Source organism: Aegilops tauschii, chromosome 4 (assembly GCF_002575655.3).
Source record: "Aegilops tauschii subsp. strangulata cultivar AL8/78 chromosome 4, Aet v6.0, whole genome shotgun sequence".
Classification (NCBI taxonomy): domain Eukaryota; kingdom Viridiplantae; phylum Streptophyta; class Magnoliopsida; order Poales; family Poaceae; genus Aegilops; species Aegilops tauschii.
In genome coordinates, this window is record NC_053038.3 from 218,224,128 (window position 1) to 218,246,163 (window position 22,036).

General features: G+C 44.8%; 1 long non-coding RNA gene across 10 annotated transcripts; it reads left to right on the forward strand.

The window, feature by feature from the left end:
• Positions 1-782: 782 nt before the first annotated feature.
• LOC109762817 (uncharacterized) lies at positions 783-17,506 on the forward strand. Of its 10 annotated transcripts, none has more exons than XR_012181854.1 (5): positions 783-1,853; positions 2,650-2,831; positions 2,985-3,324; positions 4,129-16,290; positions 17,259-17,506. It is a non-coding gene; the product is annotated as an uncharacterized lncRNA (long non-coding RNA). The 10 variants fall into 10 exon arrangements; XR_012181853.1 differs by having other exon boundaries at positions 784-3,060; positions 3,258-3,324; positions 4,129-4,334; positions 4,646-16,290; XR_002232780.4 differs by having other exon boundaries at positions 784-2,831; positions 2,985-3,060; positions 3,258-3,324.
• Positions 17,507-22,036: the final 4,530 nt, after the last annotated feature.

Below are 22,036 nucleotides of genomic sequence, written 5' to 3' on the forward strand. Positions count from 1 at the left end.
AACCGGAAAGAAGCAAACAATATGGTTAACACACAACACATAAACAAGACATGATGCTCAACCAAGTATGATGCATGATAAAGCTATATGATGCTACTCATGACAAGAGATGGTGCATACAAGAACAACACATCAAAGCAAGTTTAAATGAGGCCGAAAACAACATATAACAATTCCGGTAAGTCCTCATATGCAAATTTCAAAATTGGTCCAGATCTGAATAGCACATTAGGTTGAAGTTGTTAAACAACAAGTTAAAAATGCACCATGATGACCTACGCGTCTTTCTAACCAAGTTACATATAAAGTTCGTTTAATTCGGAGCTACGGCCTAGAAGATATGAGCAAAACAAGTTAACCATGGCACTGATGCAAAATGCATTCAAACATCAAGCACACATGCTCAAACCAAGGATGCAACAAGGCAGGATGAAATTACATGCAAAACCAAGCAAGTTTCATGTAGAGCATGCTCCAAAGGAAGCCACGGTTCAACACATACACTCAATACAAGTTCCCAAAACAACAAATAAGCACTTTATAATCAAGGAAACAACATGCTACATGAAACATATGGGCATAAACATGACATGCACTTCAAGTACAAATTACATACTTCAATTAACATCAAGGTTCAGGTTCATAGGCATCAGGGTTAATTTAACTAGTCGTCTACCCGTGCGTTTGCACGGGCTAGCATATTTATTGTGAGATAAAATGTAAACTTTCATGAAAGGCAATGCATAGTTATTTATGGTCTTAACGACGTACTCTTGGATATAAAGATTGCTAAACTTGTTCTTTTGAGAAGCTACAATGTAGTTTATAAATTTGTTCCTTGAGACTGAATTTAAAATTAGGACATTCCTTAACCTTAGTATTTTGCTCGATAGCTCTTCTTCAAAAACTTGTTTGGTGAATTGTATGCTACACAATTAGATTTTGTTATGATTTCTGTTTTTTTTGCTATGATTTTTTGTGACCTTAATGGATGTACTGTTGGATATAAATATTGCTAAGTATGTTATTTTGAGAAACCAAATTTTTTTTTCTTGAGATAAAAATTAAGAATATTATCATATATCCCTAAACTTACTACTTTGCTCGATCAATTCTAGAACTCCTTCGAAAACTCCTTAGGTAAATTGTATACTAAACAATTAGATTTTGCTATCATCTGTATTTTCTTTTTATGAGTTTCATTTTGTGTAATATATTCCTTTTTTTCGGAATTACTTGACGCTGAACTGGATGTATTTAGACAGTAGTTTATTTGTAGGGAGTTCTGATGTCCATTTAGAATAGAATTGCCAGGAAGATAAAAATAATTATCCTGATTTTCGTTACTTTTTTTGTTAGTTACTACTAAAATTGATCCCATATAGTCAACTGAAATAGAAATTGTATTTTCTGTAGTGAGTTACACTGTGGCTGATGTCCATTTAGATGTGCGCATTTTTATTAGTCACAGATTTTTGGTAGCATGAGCGGCGGGTTTCGGCGGCCGCGGTCGGCGCTGCCGTCGTGTGTAGTGCCCCTCTGACCGGCACCATGAGAGCGGATTCGCCGGTGGATCTCATGGACAGTGCGTGCATCATTAACCTTTTATAGTCCTCCGTGGCGAATCGCATCATACCGCCGGCTGGAGCGCCGGCCATCTGGCCGTTCCCCTTTGCGGTGTGGTACGCCGTCTCGGCCGAAGCTGCAATCTCCTCCGGCGCCCGCGTTGCTGAGCGGAGTTTCCTCATGCAGAAGCAGCGCCGGCAACTCCTATCCATCTACCAAAGAAAGTGGCATTATCTTATCCATTCAGTATGCATCTTTTCGTATTTACTGTGCGTTTGCACGAACAGGTGTGTATCTCCCTTTGCCTTACCATCTCCTCTGTGTATTAAATAAATTTGAGCAGCGTATGTTTGCATCTTACGATAAAGTGTACTTGGGAGACGATGGTAGAGGAGCCATCAATGAAATTGCTGGCAGATGCAGCTACGAAATTACTTGTTCTAGTATTTTCTATTATTTGTGAAATTGGATATGATTGGTAGGCTATGTAAGAAAAAAAGTTATAGTAATTGAGAAAATGATCTTGGTTCTTCAATGGCTCTGTAACTTTAGAGCCACGTCCCTAATGATTACATATATAACTGGTATTGATCTTGTCAAATCAGTTGTTAGCCCTTGCTCGCATATTTTTGTTTACCTGTAAATGCAGAGAGAAGTACCTTGCTGACAAATATAATATTTCAGAGATAACCATTTAAAACAATTTAAAAAACCAATTTAAAACAGATAAGGCTGTTATGTCTTTCCGGAAAAAAAGGCTACTATGTCTGCAACACATTATATTTGGTCATTTAAGAGTGTTTGTATTTGTTCTTAACTTCTACTTCTAGTTATTAAAAAAAATATCTATAATATATCCTTGTAAACAATGTTTTTTGCAACCTTGTGGGATGGACGCTCTTCATCTGATATAAGTATCCGCAATCCATTTCTGTTGGTAACCCTTGACATTGCAACATAGAGTTGGCCATGTGTGAACACTTGCCTTTCTAAGTAGAGTCCAACCTTTTTGAGAGATTGCCCCTGACTTTTGTTTATTGTCATAGCAAAGCACACTGATATTGGGTATTGTCTCCTTTTCAGAATGAAAGGCCATTTTGAATCACTTGGTGACATAATAATTCATGGGATGTAAACTTTGTCACCAATGTTAGCACCTGTTATGACCTGGCCTTCGATGAAACGCTTTCCTAGCTGTGTTATTGTTAGTCTTGTCCCGTTGCAAAGTCCTGCACTTTGATTGATGTTCCTCATAAGCATTACTGGTAATACTATTTTCAACCTCAGTTCATGATCTGGTATTCCAAAAAATGTTAGACTATTTAGAAATTCAGTTGGGTACAACATATCTTCGTCTTCCACCATAGACATTGCCTTGCATGTTGTATCTGAACTGAGATAGGTTACCTCTTCTCGAGGAATTTGACTCATGATGTAGGTGTTAATCTGGTCAACAGTCTCGTTCCTTGGGCACAGGATCGCTCTTTCCTCTAGGTATGTTCTATCAGTGTACTTGTTGTGTAATTCAGGGTATGTATTATTAACTATAGATGCTTTTGGGTCATCTCCTTTATGTAAAATAAGGTCTTCTGGGATGCTAACCCAGTCTTCATCATCTATTGTTGTTGTTGTGCCATCGCCGATGTTTAGTATCCAGTTTGCAAATTCTGTTGTCTTTGCTTTCTCTTCAGGACTACCTTCGAATGAATTCAGACGCATATTTTCTGTGAGTCGGTACTCCTCAAAGTTCTTCCATAGGTACGATCTCTTTATAGATGCTGAAATGATATGTTCCCTTTTCCCCTTTGGTATAACTGGTAGGATTTGCCTGAAGTCACCTCCCAAGACTACTGTCATTCCTCCAAACGGTCTATGCTCGGCAACCTCATTTGTGAATCGAAGCATGTCTCTCAAACTCTTGTCTAGTGCCTCAGAACAGTGCTTGTGTGTCATAGGTGCTTCATCCCATATTATCAGTGAAGTTTTCTTTATTAGTTCCGCGAGAAATGTTCCTTGCTTGATGTTGCATGTGGACTCGTTTGTGATTTTGAGTGGAATGTGAAATCTTGAATGAGCTATTCTTCCACCCTGTAAAAGAAGTGCTGCTATATCACTTGAAGCTACTGCTAGAACTATTTTTCCTTCGGATCTTAATTTTGTCGTGACTGCTTTCCACAGAAATGTCTTTCCAGTTCCACCATATCCATGAACGAAAATCAGTTTTCCACAACTGCTGCTAACTGATTCTGTTATAACATCAAAAGCCATCCTCTGATCTTGATTTAGCTTTTGTAGTAACTCTGTGTGCTCTATTATTAAAGAATCTTTATCGTAGTTTAGTTCCTCATTTACTAATCTATTATTTATATCTTGAAGAATCGAACTATCTGGTAGTGGCATTCCTGGAAAATCTTTGAGGGACTTACCACCTTTAGCCAATAGATGTTTGATCTCTGCCAAGAGGAGGCTCTTTATTTGCGCTGAGTTGAGTTATAGGGCCTGAAAATTGAGTATTCTTGTCCTCAGATAGTAACTCCCAGTTTGTTTGCCACAACTTTGCAGGATCAGTCACCTCGCAAAATAAAAGTATTGTGCAGAAAAGTTGGTGCATTTGAGGAGCAAAGGCCAAATGGGATGCTTCCTTGATGCAGTCATTCCACTCCTTGTCGTCATTAAGTAGCCCAAGAGCATAACATGCAGATTTGTATGTTGGATGTACAACCCCATCAACTGTTCGGATATCTTCATAGGATCTGCATCCTTCCACGGTATTTAGAAGCATTCTCAAGTAGTATTTTTCACCGCTTGTTGGTTGTGCATAGTAAATCCTGCCTATGGTTTTTTTTACCACCACGTCTTTTCCTCCATTCTTTCTCTTTTGCATGCCAAGTCCATTTGGTTGGAAACTGTGCATACGTCAAACTGTGAGCTTCCTCATGCAATTGGTTGGCTGTCATCCATTCTGTGAACATTGTCTTTTCTATGTTAGGCCGAGATATGATTTTATCTAAATCCATAGAGTCTGGGAATACCACAACATGTTCATTTTCTAGGTGAAATTGTAACCTTTCAACCGCAGGCTCTCTATACTGAAGAGGAAACTGAAATATGCGCTATGCGGCTTCACATCCAGATATGTACCGAGCATCAATGTATCTCTTGATTTCGTCGTCCCTGTTTGTTAATTTGCCACCTCTTGTTTCTCCTTGTTGCTCTTCTGTTTCTATTAATACAGTTGTTCGATCTTCTTCTTTGTGGATGTATTTGAATAAATACTTTATAGACCTTGATCTATTGCACCATTCAACATTTATGTGGGCTTGATACTTGACCAGTATGTTTCTATTGTATGGCACAACAAATCTATTGTCTAGCTTCACTCCGTTTTTGTCCACAGTATTGCCATCATCTCGTCTTCTATTGTCACAACCCTAGTTTATCCTTTGCTTGTCCTTGCATGTTCATCATGTCTAAATTCTGAAAATTTGAATTGAGGGAATTTTCAAAGCCTCAGAAACCTTTTAAAAATAATCAACATTTAATTCCCATCAAATGAGTCCAAAGAAATGTTCCTGTTACTCTGTGAAAATATTGGTAAGAGGTAAAATTCAAACCAATATTTTTGGAATCACAGAAATATTTATTTTGGGCCTTTGACTTAAATCAATGACATATTTGAGTTGAATTTATTTCTGTTATATAAGAAATAAAGTTCAAATATCTTTGTAAGTTACCTGTGACATTGGACTAGTTCCTGAGCTCACATAACAATTTACAGAAAGTTCAAAAAATGATTTGATGTTTTAAATCAAATCAAAACCAATTGCAGAAAATAGAAAACATTAATAAATAGGAAAACCAGAGAGAGAGAGAGAGAGAGAGAGAGAACCTACCTGGGCCACTTACCTGGCGACCCATCTGCACCGGCCCAGCTGACTGGCGCTGCCAGTCGTCGTCTCCACCGCGCCAGGAGGAGCGCGCGACCACGCACCCCGGCCACCTCCTGCTTGCCGCTTCTCCCTGGACGTCCCCGGAGAAGCCACGCGCTCCCCTCGACCCCCTCCCGCTCTCCCCCGTGCTCATCCCCTCCCCTGGACCTCTCTCTCTCACCTACCCGAACGGGTTCGTCGCCGCCGCTCGCCACCACCGCGGCCACCGCCTCCCCCACGCCTCGCCGACGCGCCCAGAAGCTCCGCCACTTCTTCCTCGACTGCCTCACCGAGCCACGCCCCGTCGGAGGCCCCCGAACGTCTTCATCGAGCTCGTCTTCGACCTCCTGACGACGAGATCGCCTCCGCCGCCCCGCTCGCTTCTGACCTCCCCCGAGCCCGCTGAGCAGCTCGTCGCACCCACCGTGAGCCCCTGCTCCTGCTCCCCCTCTCCGTTTTTCCCTCATGCGCCATAGCCGTCGCCTCGCCTGCAACCGAACGCGCCGCCGCCCGCGCTCATCTCCGGTGATGCTCCGGTGACCATTTGGTCCTGGGCATGCGCCCATCGAACTCACCGCACCACGTAGACGTCGTAGGTGCTAAACGCACATCGCCACGGCCACCGCAACCGCGTCCCCGCTCGCGCCCGAACTCCGGCGGCCGCAACCGAGCTCGCCGCCGTTGACTCCGGCCACCCCAGGCCCGGAGACCACCACCATCCGACGCGCCATCGCGCCAGCTCTCCGTAGGGCCAAAGGGCGCACCGAACGGTGCACCGTAGGCGAAACCCGAGCCCCTCTAGTGTGCCTCCGCCGCGTTTTTGGTCGCCGCCGGCGTAACTCCGGTGACGCTAACGTGGCGCTGTCATTAGCCACTAGTGACCCAGCTAACTAACCCCCTCTCTCACTGACTATGGGCCCCACACCTAAATTAACCCCGAGATTTATTCCCTGTTTAGTTTAGGTTAATATAGTCGGCCCCACATGTCATTTTGACCATGCCGCGTCAACGTTGACCTGGACCCACTGGTCAGCCTCTGTCCCTGCCCTATTACACTAACGTGCGGGACCCACTGGTCAGGTTTGACCTGGACCGTCCCAGTTGACCTGCTGACATCAGCCTTGCGCAATGCTGACGCAGTAAAGCATTTTCTGGATTTAAGTTTATTCAGGAAATTCCAGAAAATGCTATAAACTTCAAAAAATCATAGAAATTAATCTGTAACTCCAAATGAAAAGATTTATATATGAAAAATAATCAGAAAAATCCAATCTACCCATCTGTACTGGTTTCATGCATGCTTAAACAACTTAACCTTGCTGTTTAGATCAAAACATGATAATGCACTTTATAAGTTCTTAGTTTGAATTTGAATTTGAACCTTTGGTTCAAATCAACACAAACCCTTCTGTTCTTAGCTGCATTAGCTCAAATCACAGCATATTGACATGTCATGATCATGCATCATATTGTGCATTGCATTGATTGTGTTCTTTCTGTGTTTGCCGGTGGTTGTTCCCCCTCGGTAGACGTATGTTCCGATGATGAGTTCGATGACACCGATGAAGAGCTATATCATCTTCAGAAGTGCCAGGCAAGCAAAACCCCCTTGCTCATTCCGATACAATCCCACTATCTCGCTCCTGCTCTCTTTTACTGCATTAGGACAACATCGATTCAACTGTTACATGCTGCGGTAGCTGAACCCCTTTTCCTCTGCATGACCTGTCATTGCCACAGTAAATAGATGAAACCCACTAGCATGGGTAGGAGTTGTTTGAGCCCTGATGTGCCTACTCATTCATGCTTGTTTGTCATGCCTGCTACTGCTTAGAGTTGAGTCAGGTCTGATTCATCGGGGATGAATTGGAATGGTGATGAACATGTCCTACTGGGTGTGAGCTAAGTGTGTGAACACGATTTGGTAAAGGTATCGATGAGAGGCCATGTAGGAGTACATGGTGGGTTGTTTCATTGGAACCGTCCTTAAGCACTGAGACCTGTATGTGTGATTTAAGATTCAGCTACTACCATGCATTGGGCCCGAAACCAATGGACCCTCTCGGCTTCTTATCCACCCTTGTCCTCAGTCCAGGAGTTGCAAGTAGTTTCTGGTGTTTGTAGTATGCTGGAGGCCGTGCGCAGCGCTGACCCGAGGGGTGGGCTGTGATGCGGTAGGCACGTGGCCGGGCATGCCGGGCACCCGTTTGGTGTCTCGGAACCCTGTACACATCGTTCGGGGCCGTATGTGGAAACCTCGGCCGGACTCCCTGCGGATGGAACCTGAATAGGCGATAAACCTTGACTAGAAGCTTGAGTGTTTAGGTAGGCCGTGGCCGACACCCTCGCTGGGCTTCCGCTTGAAGGTTGCCGAGTACATGTCGTGTAAATGGCGATAAGTGGTGAGAGCGTGTGTGAAGAAGTACACCCCTGCAGGGTTAACATCATCTATTCGAATAGCCGCGTCCGCGGTAAAGGACTACTTGGTTGCCTATACAGTTCATAGACAAGTGAAAGTGGATACTCTAAAACTCGCAAGATAAGCGTGAGTGCTATGGATGGCCTTCTCGTAGGGAGACAGGAGCGATATGGTGAATATGTGGACTCGTGTGCGCCACCTCAAAAGAGTTACTTGCAGTCATAGTTTAGGATAGCCACTGAGTCAAAGCTGGCTTGTTGAAGTCAAACTCCACCACCCCCTTTGTTGATACTGATGCATATGTAGCTAGTTCTGATGTAAGTCTTGCTGGGTACATTTGTACTCACGTTTGCCTATTTTATGTTTTGCAGAGAGACGACATTCTCGCTAGTAGTTCCGTGTGGACTTCGACGTTTAGCTTGATACCTCAACTACGATCTTGTGCCCTCGGCAGGATCTGGTAGATAGTCAGGCTTCTCAGCCTTTTTCATTTGTAGATGTCTGTACTCAGACATGTTAAGCTTCCGCATGTGCTTTGACTTGTATGCTCTGAATGTTGGGTCATGAGACCCATGTTTATAATATCTTGGCTCCTCGGAGCCTAATGAATAAATACTTGAGTCGTAGAGTTATGCTGTGATGCCATGTTGTATTTACACATATCGAGCATATTGTGTGTATGATTGAAATGCTTGGTATGTGTGGGATCCGACAACCTAGTTGTTTATCCTTGGTAGCCTCTTTTATGGGGAAATGTAGTCTTGTGCTTCCATGAGCCATAGTAGTTCGCTACAGCCCGGTTCACCGGAGTCCTGCTAGCCCAGCACTACTGCTCCGGAACACTTGACTGGCCGGCATGTGATTCACTTCGTTCCTGTGTCTGTCCCTTCGGGGAAATGTCACGCGGTGACATCCGGAGTCCTGCCTAGCCTGCTACAGCCCGGTTCACCGGAGTCCTGTTAGCCCAGTGCTACAGCCCGGATTTGCACGCTGCTGACCGACATGCTCGATGTTGATTCATGTATGCCTGTCCCCATAAGTTAGTGCCACTTTGGGTTCACGACTAGTCATGTCGGCCCGGGTTCTCTGTCATATGGATGCTAGCGACACTATCATATACGTGAGCCAAAAGGCGCAAACGGTCCCGGGCCATGGTAAGGCGACACCCATGGGAATACCGTGCGTGAGGCCGCAAAGTGATATGAGGTGTTACCGGCTAGATCGATGTGACTTGGAATCGGGGTCCTGACATCTATATACTGGATAGTTATCTTCATCTATTGTAGTTTCAGTGCAAAAACTCTTGGGGAAATGTTTGGCACAACTTTTATCGACCATGCATGGTGATTTTGGGTGTGCTTTGTTAGAGTTATATTAGTGATGACTTTTGGTCTTGCATTCTAGCCTTTTGGCATCCTCATGTACTTGTATATATGTTGCCTTTGGCCTCCTAATAATATTAAGTTGCTTTCGTAACATGGTATTAGAGCTCTAGGTATTTTTTTCGCACGTCGCAACTCGTGCTACTCCCGATCCAATCTTCTGCACGGCCGCCGTTGCTCTCTTTCCTGCCGGCTGTGATTTTGCTTTTGCGTACGTCCATCTCCAGCTACATGCGCTTGACGTCCAATTAGCTGATCCATCGCTGTGTTGGATCCTATCGGAGTGTGTCCAGATCGATCGAGCCGCTGGCCGCTTGTATTCGCCGCTAGCCATTTGTCTTCCTCCGCGGCTACCGGCCGCTGGCCTCGTCCGCGCCCCTGCTGCCTTCCGCGGCGCCGTCGGCCGCTGGCCTCCTCCGCGCCGCTACTGCCTTCCGCGGCGCCATCGGAGATAGGCCTCGTCCACGCCCCTGCTGCCTTCCACTGCTGTCCGCGGGAGCTCGAGTGGTCGCGCATGCGTTCATAGCTGCTGTTGTTTCGTGTCCGGGCATCCATCCGCTCCAGATCGAGAGCTCTCCAGATCAAGCAGAGGCAGCAGCTATCGGAGGTCAACTGCTCCGCCTCGGTTGTTCGTCTGCTGGATTGAATCGAGTCGCCGCAGTTGGTCTGCTTTGTTTTTGGCCTGGGGTGCTGCCTTTGGGACTCGGCTGTTGGCCTGAGGCCTGATTCTTCGGCTGTTGCCTGATCTTTTCGTTGTTGTCACAAAAAAAAGGAAGAAAAAGAAACTGGCATGATGTTTCGGTCGGGCATGCGTCTTCGTCGCCATCCACAGACTTTCGAAGGCGTTCCCTATATTGATCCAGTCTCGCACATGCGCCATCGCTCGGTGCTTGGTGCATGTCCGTCTGCGATGTTGTCCCCTTCAGAGTCTTCAACATGCTGTGTTGGTCGCTATACGTCGACTCCTCTTGCGGCTTCCGTGCACGGCAGTGGACGCTCTACGTCGACTCTTCCCACGACTTCCGCACCTGGTGATTGTCGCTCTACGTCGACTCCTCTCGCGGCTTCCGCGTTTGGTAGTGACCGCTCTATGTCGACACCCTCAGTGGCTTTCTCATGTGGCTCTACGTCGACTCGGTACTCCCGGTCGACTCTGCACGCAGCTTCCACGGGTGGAGGCGATTGCTCATCATCGGCAAGTGTTTTTACCTCGACCTTTTCGGCCGTGTCCCTGTCTGCACATGAGATTGCACAGCCGAAATGCATGCTTGATGCTTGGGATTCTTCACCGACGGTTTCTACAGGTTCTGTGGCTAACTCTTCTGGCACTGAGAAACCACCTTCCACTCATTCAGGTACATCCCCATGGATTCTTGATACTGGAGCGTCTTTTCATATGACTTATGATTCCTCCACGTTGACCTCTTTTCAACCTGTGGAGTCTCATGTTCGTGTTCTTACAGCTGATGGCACTCCCCTCCCTGTAGCTAGTCGAGGCACTCTTAGCACTTCTTCATTTCATGTTCCCTCTGTCGCTCATGTTCCTCGACTTACCATGCAGCTCATATCTGGTGGTCAGATTGTTGACTCTAGTTGTAGGGTCATTCTCGACTTTGATTCATGTTCTATTCAGGATCATCGCACGGGCGCTCTGCTTAGTGCTGGCCCTCGATGCTCTGATGGTCTCTGGGAGCTTGACTGGCTTCGTCTTCCCCCCGTTGCGACCACCGCCAGTCTCGCACCCCCTGTAGCTGCATCTACCAGCTCTTTTCAGCAGTGGCATCATCGTCTTGGCCATTTATGCGGTTCTCGTCTCTCATCTTTGGTTCATCGCGGTGTTCTGGGGTCTGTCTCTGGTAACGCTTCGTTGGATTGTCTGGGTTGTCGGCTTGGTAAGCATATTCAGCTACCCTACCCTCACAGTGAGTCGGTGTCCGAGCGTCCTTTTGATCTCATTCACTCTGATGTTTGGGGTCCGGCTCCCTTCGCTTTGAAAGGGGGTCATCGCTACTATATTATCTTTATAGATGATTTTTCTCGATACACTTGGATCTATTTCATGTCTTCTCGTAGTGAGGTCTTACCTACTTACTTACTTACTTACAAAGCCTTTTATCCCAAACAAGTTGGGGTAGGCTAGATATGAAACCCTTTCACGAGGACTTCCCAGGAGGTCACCCATCCTAGTATTACTCTCGCCCAAATGGGTTTCATACCCAAAAGACTGGCTAGTTTTTACGTTGGCTCGCTAAGCCTATCACAACCCTTAGATATGAAACCCTTTCACGAGGATTTCCCAGGAGGTCACCCATCCTAGTACTACTCTTGCTCAAATGGGTTTCATACCTATGGGACTAGCAAGTTTTTACGTTGGCTCGTCAAGCCTATCACAACCCTCCTCCTTTACCCGGGCTTGGGACCGGCTATGCCTAGAAGACATAGGCGGAGTTGTAGTGAGGTCTTACCTATATATAAAAAATTTGCCTCCATGGTTCATACCCAGTTTTCCACTCCTATTCGTGTTTTTCGCGCAGATTCAGCTGGTGAGTATATCTCCCATGCACTGCGAGGATTTCTTGCTGAGCAGGGTACTCTTACTCAGTTCTCTTGCCCTGGTGCTCATGCTCAGAATGGTGTGGCTGAGCGCAAGCATCGTCACCTTCTTGAGATGGCGCGTGCAATGATGATTGCTGAATCTCTTCCGGCTCACTTCTGGGCCGAGGCTGTTACCACTTCCACCTATCTCATCAACATTCAACCTTCTGCTGCTCTACAGGGTGGTATTCCTCTCGAGCATCTTTTTGGTCGTTCTCCTGATTATTCGGCGCTCCGTTCATTTGGTTGCGTTTACTATGTTTTGCTTGTCCCTCGTGAACGCACCAAGCTGACCGCTCAGTCTGTTGAGTGTGTCTTTCTTGGATACAGTGATGAGCATAAGGGCTATCGGTGTTGGGATCCTGTCGGTCGCCGGATGCGTATTTCCCGGGATGTGACCTTTGATGAATCTCGTCCCTTCTACCCACGTCCATCCCGCTCCGCTTTTTCTACGGAGGACATCTCTTTTCTTACATTTCTAGATACACCACCCTTTGTGCCCAGTATTCCTACTCCTCGTCCTGCTGTTGCAGATCCGACCATGTCCTCTCCTACGTTTTCTTCTCCTCCCTCATCGCATGACTCTCCACCTTCATCGTCGATACCTTCCCCTTCTCCACCTTCATCACCGATACCTTCCCCTTCTCCACCTTCATCGCCGATACATTCCCCTTCTCCACCTTCATCACTGATACATTCCCCGTCTCCACCTTCAGTGATTCAACCTCTTCCCTCATTTCCTTTTCATTATACTCGCCATTCACGTGTTGTGGATAAGTCTACAGATGTGCCCTCTACTTCTAATGTGTCATCTTCCTCCTCTCACCCGACTTATGGTCTTCGTTCTCGGCCTTGTCCGCCCCCTGACCATTATTCTCCTTCTCACTATGGTATTTCCACCGTTCTTGAGCCGACTTCTTATCGAGATGCTATTGTTCATCCTGAATGGCAGTTTGCGATGGCAGAGGAGATTGCTGCCCTTGAGCGCAATGGCACGTGGGACCTGGTTTCTCTTCCTCCCTGTGTTCGTCCCATCACTTGTAAGTGGGTCTATAGGATTAAGACTCGCTCTGATGGTTCTCTTGAGCGTTATAAAGCTCGTCTTGTGGCTCGTGGCTTTCAGCAGGAGCATGGTCGTGATTACGATGAGACTTTTGCTCCTGTGGCCCATATGACTACTGTTCGCACACTTCTTGCCGTGGCCTCTGTTCGCCATTGGTCTGTGTCTCAGCTTGATGTTAAGAATGCTTTTCTTAATGGTGAGTTGCGTGAGGAAGTTTATATGCAGCTACCACCGGGTATTCAGTTCCTGATGGCATGGTTTGCCGTCTTCGTCGCTCTCTATATGGCCTTAAGCAAGCCCCCCGTGCTTGGTTTGAGCGTTTTGCCTCTGTGGTCACTGCAGCTGGTTTTTCGCCCAACGCTCATGATCCAGCGCTGTTTGTCCACCTTTCTGCTCGTGGTCGCACTCTTCTTCTTCTATATGTTGATGACATGATCATCACCGGCGATGATTCTGAGTACATTGCCTTTGTTAAGGCCCGTCTCAATGAACAGTTTCTTATGTCTGATCTTGGTCCTCTATGTTACTTTCTTGGGATTGTGGTTTCCTCCACCTCTGATGGCTTTTCTATTTCCCAAGAAAAGTATATTCAGGATATTCTTGCTCGTGCGGCTCTTAGTGATGAGCGCACTCCTATGGAGCTCAATGTTAACCTTCGCGCTTCTGATGGCGAGCTCCTGTCTGATCCGACGCGTTACCGTCATCTTGTTGGAAGTCTTGTCTATCTTGCCGTCACTCGTCCGGATATCTCATATCCTGTCCATATTTTGAGCCAGTTTGTTTCCGCTCCCACTTCAGTTCACTATAGTCACCTTCATGTTCTACGATATCTTCGTGGCACGATCTCTCATCGTCTCTTTTTCCCCCGTTCTAGCTCATTACAGCTTCAGGCCTATTCAGATGCTACGTGGGCTAGTGATCCTTCGGATCGCTGTTCACTTTCTGCTTACTGTGCTTTTCTTGGTGGTTCTCTCATTTCCTGGAAGACGAAGAAACAGACTGCAGTTTCCCGTTCGAGTGCTGAGGCCGAGTTGAGAGCTATGGCTCTTCTGACGGCAGAGGTGACTTGGTTACGATGGCTACTGGAGGATTTTGGTGTTTCTGTTACTACACCTACCACTCTCTTGTTCGACAGTACAGGTGCTATCGACATTGCACGGGACCCCATGAAGCATGAGCTTACCAAGCATATTGGTGTTGATGCTTCCTACGTGCGCGCTGCTATGCAGGATCATGTTATTGCTCTTCAGTATGTACCTTCCGAGTTACAGCTAGCTGACTTCTTCACGAAGGCACGGACTAGAGCACACCATAGATTTCACCTCTCCAAACTCAGTGTTGTGGATCCACCATGAGTTTGAGGGGGGTGTTAGAGTTATATTAGTGATGACTTTTGGTCTTTTGCATTCTAGCCTTTTGGCATCCTCATGTACTTGTATATATGTTGCCTTTGGCCTCCTAATAATATTAAGTTTCTTTCGTAACACGCTTGACCACAGGGACCATGTATCATGTAATTTTGCACTGCTTCATACCCATCGGGATCACTATTCTTGTCAGGAATTTCGGCTGATATGATTTTGTCGATCTGGGAAGGGCTGGGATCTTTATCATCTGGATGTAGAAACACCAGTATATGTGCATGAGGGAGGCCTCTTTTTTGGAACTCTATCGTGTAGACAACTGCATGAAAGTAAAGAAATTTGAGAAGAAATTATTTAGGACAATCATGTAGGCAATAGTAAATCTGTAGTTGGTTGGTAAACTTACTCGCAATTGTTTGTCCGAAACACTTCTCGTTCTTTATGTCATTCATAAGTTCCTTCAGTTTTAACATGAATACTCTGGCAACAATGTCTGGACGATCTTCAGGTTTCTGGCCTGGAGTCAGATCCAGCATATCCTGTATTTCCGGCCATTTTGGATTGCATGTAAAAGTGATGAAGAGATCAGGATAGCCAGCCCAACGACAAATCGCCATGGCATCTTGGTAGTTTTGCTGCTTATTTCTAGGGCTACCATTATATGTTGAGGGTAGTATGATTCTTTGGCCAACTTGTTCAGTTCGCGTATCTCCATTTTCTATTGCATCATGCAGTCCTCTGTACAGTTCTGTCCTCAGCTTACCTTGGTTTGTCCTGTACCAATTTAGTCTCCATTGTTCAATGCACGTTGCTGGATCAACTAAGAACTGTAGGAACAAACGTCCACTCATTTGCAAGACTGTTGCTTGGTTAAGACGTTGTTGGATGCGATACGCATAAAACTCCAGCATTGTTACATACTTTCTCTTACCTTTGTCGCCTCTCTTTTTTTGACACTCTATTTCTGGTCTGAACCCATCTTCTCCATATGGAAAAAGCAAGGGGTATTGCATTGACATATAGCTTGGGTGCAACTCTGATATCCTCTGTAACATTCTGTCTTTGGTCTCAATTATTATATCAAATTCATTATTTTCTCCATCTTGTTCCCCGATAATTAGTGATGCGACTTCTGAGGCAGATGGGAGGTTGTATTGCCGTCCATCTTTCGACCTTTTGCTGATCAATCTTAGTCTTACATCTTTAATATCTCAGTTTTCGAACCTGTCCCTTGCCATACGAAACGATTTGACTAAAACATTGTGCTTATCTAGCATCTCTAGTAGACCTTTCACAATGTTTTCATCTAGCTTTGTCTTACTCTCCATTGAAGTTGATGCAGTAATCCTGTTACGCACTTCATTTTCTGTGTCATGTATGTACAATTGGGCAAATTTTGGTTTCGTCACGTCATCTTTAGGAAGTAAAGTGCCAATCTGATGGTAGTTTTGGCCATTCCAACGGAGAACATATGGTCCAGGTGTCTGCTTATTAATTTCATAGTCAACCTTTCCTCCCATTGAAGTGAACGCGAACATGGAGTTGTACAACCTGATGTTCTGGCGAAAATTGGATGACTCTCCTCTTTCATTGTAACGTAGTAGCTGTCGGAGATACAACGCAGCTTGTTTCAGTGGTGGTAATTTAATTTTCCCTTCCTTGCAGCAGAGACCAAATTTTGGAACTGTGATGTTACGTGTGTTTGTGCTTCTCCCTCCATGCCACATAATGGCATTGCAAAATTCACAAACGCAATTTGGTTTTCCCAAATTTGAAACTTGAGTGACATCCTTTGCTATATTTGATACTTCACAGCCATTATTGTCCTTTTCTGTCCTTATTCGTTTGCTATCCCTTTTCAGCTGGAGTATCTCTTTCCTTTTTCGTCTAGCTTCCTTCCTTGCTTCTCTGATAATATCTGATTGACTATCATTAGATTCTAGTGTCGCAAGCTGCGAGGTTCCTTGCTCAGGTATTTGTATTGTTTGATCACCCAATATATTGCTGCATTATATTTTGGTATCATTTGAATAATCCAAGTAAATTAATGGCTATATAATTATTTTTTGGTATTGGGGTAATGAATACCTTCTGCTGTTTTGATTTGGTCCACCGTTACTTCGACGCAAGTTGAGTGCAGCTAGTGAATCCTGAAATGAGGGAAAAAATTGTAACGCTTTGTTTGAGAGCAACAACATGCAGATAGAATTAAGTATATGTAAGTTAACCGTATTTCCTTTCTGGAGCCAAAGATCTGGCATCTACCCCATGTGATATTTCTCACTGGATATTTAACCTTGACTGTAGAAACTGAAATCTATTCCTCACTGGGAACATCACAAAAAAAATTAAGTACACGCTAGTGAGGACATCTTATAAGCACCTGGTTCCTTTTCTGCTGAAGTATTTCTTTCCTTTTCCGTGTAGCATCCTTCATTGCTGCTCTAATGATGTCTGGTTGATTATCATTAGATTGTAGACTGGCAAGTTTGGAGGTTGCTTTGTCAGGTCTTTCATTGCTACATTAGATTTTGGTGCCATTTTAATAATCTATGTAAATTAATGGGTATATAATTTGTTTTGTATTGTGGTAACGAATACCTATTGTTGTTTTTGTCGAGTCCATTGCGAGTTCGACGCATGCTGATTGCAGGTAGTTAATCCTGAAAAATATGAGGGAAAAATGTAAGCATTTTGTCCAAGAACAACAACATGCAAAGAGTATCAAGTATTTTGATAGTTGACCCGTGCACTTGGATGGGCTAGTATCATATTGATAGTTGAAATCAATCATTTAACTTTCTTAGAATTTTATTCCTCATCGGGGTTATGACAAAGTATGTAAGCAGTACATGATACTGAGCACATCTTGTAAGCACCTTATTTTACTTGTCCGGAAATTCTGAGTTGCTGATGATAAGTTTAATGTACATATGTCAGGTACCACATTCTTTTGAAGGATGTTGTCTGGATCAATCAGTTTCCTGGAAATATTCCTGTTCTCCTACAAAGAATTGTAGATCATGTACATGTGTTATTACCTTTTAAGCAGAGGACATACTATATGGTTTGTAATTGGCAAACTAATTTTGATGTTTGTTCATCATTTTCTCTGTAGTTGCAATTAACAAAGCATATTTGATGAGATTACGAAGTTGATGCATATAATAGTGGAAGTTGGTAATGAATACCTGCAAGTACTGGCACACAACCTATCCGCTCCTTACTGCTTGCCGTGTAAGGATTAATTATCGCCTGTACGTGATGAAGGATGAGATCAGAGGTGATGTCTTGCCGGGATGAAGGATGTGATCGGCGGCGATGTCGACGAATTGACTTGATACTATATTCTACCAAAAGAGAGATAAGAGGATAAGAGTTCATGTGTAGATTTTGTCACGCATACGTTTAGATCTGAGCAGTTAGTCTTAGCGCTGGATGTCTTATATATGCACGTCTCCGTTCCATACACGTATAGTCTATGTATTTCATTCAAATTTCTATCCGTGTGTTTAACCATCCAGAACTCGTGCTTATCTACATGTCTTCATGGAAAAACCAATATTTAATTCCAATCTAAACTTGAGTCATGGTCGGCCACGCATGATAGGGCTAGATGGCAATACGGAATGCAGTGCGGACTGGAGCATGTACGTCACAGTTAGGGCGACAGGTAGAATGGGTTATGCCCCAGGCTTAGTGTATGAGAAATCTCTATGTACGCTAGGGTGACAGGTAGAATTGGTTATGCCCCAGGCTTAGTGTATGGGAAATCTCTATGTACGCAACATAGGTCAAGCTAAAAACTGACTTCAGGAAATCACTGAATTTGCACTCAGGACCTCCTCTGTAAACGTGTGAGCCCAACCAAGCTAGCAAAGCAAACAAATTGATTGATTCTGCAGGGAGGTTAGTCGTACCAAAAAGCTATCTGATCCATGTAAAAAAGGTAGCTGATCAATTCCTCCACCGGCTAGCTTGGGGAGGCTAGCACATATGAGGAGAGCACCCTGATCAATTCCTACCAGAGTTGGCACCTGGTACAAATTTGGCGAACAGGATGGAGAAACTCCATTGTTGTTTCTAATTAAAAGGGATGCACTTACGGAGAGAAATCAGTTCCTGATGCTGGCGATCAAATGCTACAACAGAATTAAATATGGACTCAACCATGAACCGCCGAATTGTTCTTTTAGCTGTCATGCTTTCTTCATATAGCAAGAAACTAAGATAACTAAGATTGAATTGTTTTAGACTATTCAGAATTTCACCAAACATTTACTTCTGAATAATAGAGAGAATAATAACTTACTAACACAAAGGTATGCCTTTATGTTTATTATAAATATCTTAAACAATGACGAAGTTCATATAAAACACAAATGTGATGCTCCCATCTATTGTACTAAATCCTAAACTAATGGATCTCCACTAATTAGCGACTTGTCTTTTGAGTCCTTAATACACCAGACTTCTAAATGCCTTTGCACAGTGATTTTTTATCGACAGAACTAAGCCTTGTCCTAGGCCTTGAATCATTGTGCTCCTGATTACCTTCCTTTTCTGTTTTTTCTTCATGGTGATTGTTTACTGGTTTGTTATCAACACTGGCGCATTGGCGTGTTACAACACGCTTCCTCTTGGGGCTTGATTCCATGGATTTGGATTTGTTTATTTCCTGAGCACCTTCAGCTTTTGATTCACCGTCAAGATTTGCAGCACGACCTGTGCTCCGTCTCCTACTCCTTTTACTCTGGTCAATAGTGAGTTCATCATCCTCTGATTCTTGCTTTATAGTTTTTGAAAGTGATAATTTGTTCACTTGCTCCTGCGAAACATTTATACCAATTAGAGAGGTGTACAACAAACTATGAAAGAACATGAAAATGCACCAAGAAACTTACATGGTTATCATTCCGAATTCCTTTCTTCTTAGATCCCTTATCAACACTAGTAAGCCTTATGCTAGTCTTTGAATAATTCTCAGTTCCATCTTTTTCGGAATCTCCGTCTTCAATAATGCTTATTGTACGCTTTCTTTTGGGGCTAGATTCCTTGAATTTGCATTCATCTTTCTCCTGGCTATCCTCTTCTGATTCTTCATCAGAATGTACAACGCGACATGTGTTCCTAGTCCTAGCCTTTTTAGTGCCCTTCGTAGTGTTCTACAAAAACATGACAAATTGAGTTAGTTTCCATAAACATTCATTGTAAAATATGGCATGCACATATACAAAATGTTATGGAGCATCATAGTACAAATAGACAATACCTGTTCAACATTAGCATGTTGTACTGATGAATCTTCTTCAGAGTATAAAAATAATTCTATGAACAGTGTAATCTTGGTAACCGTACTTAAAATTATAGTCATTCAGTCTGAACTGTAAAATCAATCCCTGCCCATATATTTTCTGAAATTTTTCTGCCTGCTCATGGATATCACAGTCATCCCTATCTATCAAGAATCTTGCAGATTGCTTAATCAGTTTTTTTGCTTCTGTCTTAAACATGGTGCAAGTTGTTGTTGCAGTATGATCACATATCTCTAGCTTAAGTTTGTACCTAGTAACAAAATGACACATGTGGTTAGTGGAGGATAAATTACTACCTAAAACATGAGATATTATCAAATTTACCTTGGACATGTCTTCTCAGGTTCTTTCTCACATTTTGGACAGTAGAAGTGATTCCCTTCTTTTTGTAGTTTTTTGTTACATTTGCCGCATCCTATGTAGTACCACTCATCTGATGTATCAATTGACTTAATGGTTGCTTCTGCAGTATAGAACTTTTCCTGTCCATCGTAGGTTAAATTAGCACATAAAACATATGAAAAAAGAATTTAAAAGTTAATCATAAATACCTGTTTTTTAGATTCATATGCAGTTTTAGTTATTTCTCTTAGTGTCTTTCTGTTATAGAGCATTGTTCTTGAATTGTTCCTTGCAAGTGGGCTTCTGGCTCTGTTTCCTCTATGATATCATCTTCCAGGCAATACCTATTTTTGCATGAGGTAAGTATCCATGTACATGACAAAATAGATTTCTTCATATTAGTGGGCTGGTTTAGTGTGCTGTGTAGGAGGCCTTGGGCTGAGAAGAGAGAGAAGAAGTGCGGCCCGACACGGGTTTCCGGATACCGAAAACGTCCGACGAATAGACCGGCTATAGTGCCGCTGTAGTTATCCGTTGGGGCATCAAATGGACTCCGATTGCGATGAAATTTGGCAAGCGGTCCACCTACACTATAACAAGTCCACACGCCAACTTTCAATCCATTCCAAGAATATTTTTATCCCGCTCACGAAACATGATCTGGGAGGTGCGACGGGTGCGTGTGAGAGTAGCTGGGCTCAGAACAGACAACGGAGAGAACTGGGAGACCCGGACGGATGCAAGTTTTGGAAAACAGGCAGATGAAATGCACATGATGGCATGCCAAAGTGCAACACGCGAGCAAATGACATGGCAACGACGGCGAATGACTGGAATACACCTGGCGCATCGAACTCGGGGCGTCAGAGCCGACTCCGCAGGCGCTCGTCTTCAGCGCGCCTACTGAGGATCCGAGGGCTCCGGAGCCCCCTGCCGTCCTTGGCGCCCTAGCTTCGTCGGCCCAGGCGCCAATGTCGTCTCCTCCCCAAGCCATCACGCCAGCGGGCCATGGTTCTTCTGCCATGACCGGCGCTCTGGAGGAGGCGGTGATAGCTTGGCTTAATAGGGATGATAGACTACACATATCAATAAGGAATTCCTTCTCTTTCGGGAGCCCATTCAGACAAAACTCCAAAGTTAAGCGTGCACAACTTGGAGTAGTTCAGGATGGGTGACCGACCGGAAAGTTGGTCCCGGGTGCGCATGAGTGAGGACAAAGTGCGCAGAAAAGACTAGTATTGATCTGTCGGGCCAGTCTAGATGCCGCCAGGAGTAACGACCACCGGCGGGTGTGTCCGGGGCATTACAAGTTGGTATCAGAGCCGACCCTCGCAGTTACACAGATATTTGTGGACAGGTGCGCGGTCATGTTTTTCACGACGTTTGTGATATTGGCACATAGCATGGCGCATGTACCGGACTGGATGCACAGACGTATGTGCCAAGAGGGAACGTTCCTGTGGCCCGACGAGGACGTCGGTTCCTCTGAGTGGGGGTGTATGTGATAGCCTTGCTTAATAGGGATGATAGACTACTCATATCAATAAGGAATTCCTTATTTTCAGGGAGCCCATTCGGACATAACTCCAAAGTTAAGCTTGCTCAGCTTGGATTAGTTTCATGATGGGTGACCGGCCAGGAAGTTGGTCCCGGGTGCGCATGAGTGAGGACAAAGTGCGCAGAAAAGACTAGTATTGATCTATGGGGCCAGCCTAGATCCCGCCAGGAGTAACGACCACCGGCTGGTGTGTCCGGGGCATTACAGAGGACGTCTCCGTGCTGGACCGGCTCCGGGCCGATCTTAGGTGTGCCGGCCGGCGCAGGGTGATGGGGCGCCTGGAGCTGGTCTCGGGGTGGCTCCAGGCAGATTCGTCTGTCAGGGCGGCCTGAGGCCAGGCCGAGGCTGCCGTCGAGGAGGGCAGGAAGGTGGCCAGCGTAGCGGCAGCTACCCGGGATGTGGCGCTAGCCGGTGAAGCAGCCGCCGAAAAGCGCTGCAGCGCGGCGGAGGACGAGCTGAAGGCCCTCCGTGACGAGCAGCCGCCCGCGCCCATCAGCTCGAGG